Here is a 3,173-nt window from a genome sequence, read left to right on the forward strand (position 1 = left end):
TATATTCAACACAGTTCGAGAGCTGTCTTAGGGTTTTACTGCTGTGAACAGACATCATGACTGTCGCAGACCCTCTGGGCCCCTTTGTCTGCATGGAACGGGTCTCTAGTCACAGGTGGGCAAAGCGTTGGATGAAATGACAGACAGAAACAACCTCTTCCCTTTCGATTTTGACTGCCCCATGGTAAAATTTACTTGTCTCTTAACTGATCTACGAATTAGCCCGTCTGCAGCACGGTCATGACAAGATCCTATCTTTGCCTGAGAAAATAAAGAAGAGAAAGAAAAAAGAAGGAAAAAGAAATAAAGACTAACCTGCTCTGGTGTCCCTGTTCGGGTGCCAAACCTGCCGCAGACCCTCTGGGCCCCTTTGTCTGCGTGGAACGGATCTCTAGTCCCAGGTGGGCAAAGCATTGGATGAAATGACAGACAGATGCACACAGGAGAGGTTGTGTAGAATCTGAATGTAATTTGTCAAATCGAGCATCAGACTTTTTACCCAGAAGAAAATAGGGAAGTTGGGTGACACACCAGCAAGGTACAAAGAGGTTACTGGATTCTTACACAAAACAGAGGAATACAAACACAGAAGGTCTGACAGGAACCACCTGGGATAGAATTCATTGTTAACAACTGGGATCAAAAAGAGCTCCACCTAAGGTCCACTTAATCTTAGAAGCCAGGGTCAAGGGCTTCGTGCCCTTGCCATAGTTCCTATTTTAGTCTATTGTATAGTCCACCTTCCCCCTAGGCCATGTGTATGGGTATAATTCAGCTATCTATAGTTTTAAGTATCTACTCTGGTTCCTCCTTAGGTCTCAAACTTCCTTCTTCCTAGATGATGGTAAATTCCTGTGTCGGGCAGTGACTTAGCTTTTATTCAAAGTGATAGTGTAATACCAGAAGCAATTCTGAATGTCACTGAATAGGCAACATTCTTACTGAATTCTAAACCCATGGTCAGCTCAAGGACTTTCTAGGACATTGGAACACTGGCAAAGGCTTAGCTAAGTCATAATTCAATCTTAAAAGACACTTATAATAAGATAATACTAAAAGAGAGCATGTGGATCCATACACCAGACTAACGTGGGAATAGGGTATGAGTGTATGGGTTAATGAGAACGCCAAAACTCCAGGAGGTGAGTTTCTGTGAAACTCTCTGCCTCGTGAGTGGCTTTAAGGCTTCAGGCCTGTCAAGCTGACTCCACCGGAGTGCGTGGCACATGACCAAGGCAATTCTTATAAAGAACAACGTTTAATTGGGGTTGTCCATTATCATCATGGCAGGAAGCATGGTGAAATACAGGCAGACATGGTGCTAGAGAAGCAACTGGGAGTTCTACATGTTGATCCACAGGCAGCAGAAGGAGAACTGTGTCACTGGCCATAGTGGAGTCATCAGAGACATCAAAGCCTGCCTCCATATAGACACTTTCTCCAACAAGACCACACTCACTCCAGCGAGGCCACACCTTCTAATAGCACCATTCCCTATGGGCCTATGGGGACCAATTACATCCAAACTAATACATAAAGGTTTTAAGAAAGAAAGTGAAGATTGGAATATCTGTTGCAACAATAAAGGGTGAGAAAGGAGAGAGTCTCTGTCAGAGAGAAAAGGAAGATTTTCTTTGAGGTACTGCATTACATGTAGGGCCTCACACATGCTAGGTAAATGCTAGCTATATCACTGTCACTGATATCACTTGTAAACTTTTATTTCCCTAAATTAAATGTCATCTCTGAGGCTTACTGCCTCAGTCTGCTAACCTAGGCCTAGGCCTGGAAGCCTCTGTACAATCTAATATAGGCCTAGAATGTTTTACAGGCTCTGAGAAGTTACTGCTGAAAATATTCACCCTCTCTTGTTCTTTCTGAACTCTGACTGGCTGATTCAATTCAGCTGTTCTGGCTCAAATTCCTCTCCAAGCTGACTGGTTCTAACTGGCTTCTCTCACTTTCTGACTGAATTGCTCTGATTGGCCTCGAGTTAACTCTGGCTACCTGTTCTAATCTCTGACTCATTCTGTCTTCACCTGTGTCTAGCTTGTTCTCTTTTTAACCCATCTCAGTAAAACTCTTCCAGTAAAACTGCCTCTCTCCTCGATTTCTCTCTGCACTGCTCTCCTAAGTAGCTTCATTGCCTCTCTCCTGACAGTTGGGCATATTCTAGATAGTCTATTTTGTCAGATCATTCTCTGATTTTTCACTTTGTCTGCCACTCAATTACACATAGCTTTCAAATATGTGTGCTTCCTTCTACAAACTAACTTTACCTTCATTGTTTGGGATTAAAGCTGTGTTCTAAGTGCTGAGTCATACCACAACTAGAAACAACTGTTTTTTAGTAAATAATACAATCTCAGGTTTCACAGTGTGATCACATATCCTGCAACATATACCAGCGGTTTCCCCTTTGAATTTTACTTTACACAATGTCTAAGTTACCCAGATCAGACTTGGACTTACTTTGTTGCTCAAAATAGCCTCAAACTCATGATGTCTACCCACCCACCCTCACCTCATCTCCATGAGGTCCTGGGAAAGGCTAAAGGATTTTCTGCAGTATAATGAAAGTCACATATTTCCATTTTCTAAAATTTCAGAAAGGATTCTGATCGATTTTATTCCTGATGCATTCATGTTGACATGAATCCATAAGTCACTTTTTCCAAGCCTGTGAATACTCAGAGAATATGGTGTATTGATTAGTCTCTAGAGTCTAGACCACTTCTGAAATTTAGGTCCAGTCCAGATAATACCATAGCACCAAAGCAGTAAAGTCTAACCTGTGTGTGTTTATCTCCCCCTATGAGTTTATAAACACACCCCTTAAAGATAAGGATTATGTCTTAACTATATTTGACTGGTCCCAGACTCATTTTTTAAAGTTTTATGACAATTTTTTTCGTTAGACTTACTTTATGTGTTTGCCCACATGTGTGCAGTACGTGTGCCTGGTACCCACAAAGGTCAGATGAGGGCATTGGATACCCAGGAACTGAGTTACCTATGTGACTACAGAGTGGTTAAGTGGGTCACAGGAATCCTGCGGCAGCTCCTGGGAACTGCAGGCGGTCGCTAGCGCCGGGCTGTCCTCCGCACCACCAGGGGGCGCCGTGGCGCATACGCTCTCCCCGGATTGGCGGGGCGCCGCTCTCTGGGCGGGG

This window comes from Mus caroli, unplaced genomic scaffold (genome assembly GCF_978045245.1).
Source record: "Mus caroli unplaced genomic scaffold, Mus_caroli_1 scaffold_4, whole genome shotgun sequence".
Taxonomy (NCBI): Eukaryota; Metazoa; Chordata; class Mammalia; order Rodentia; family Muridae; genus Mus; species Mus caroli.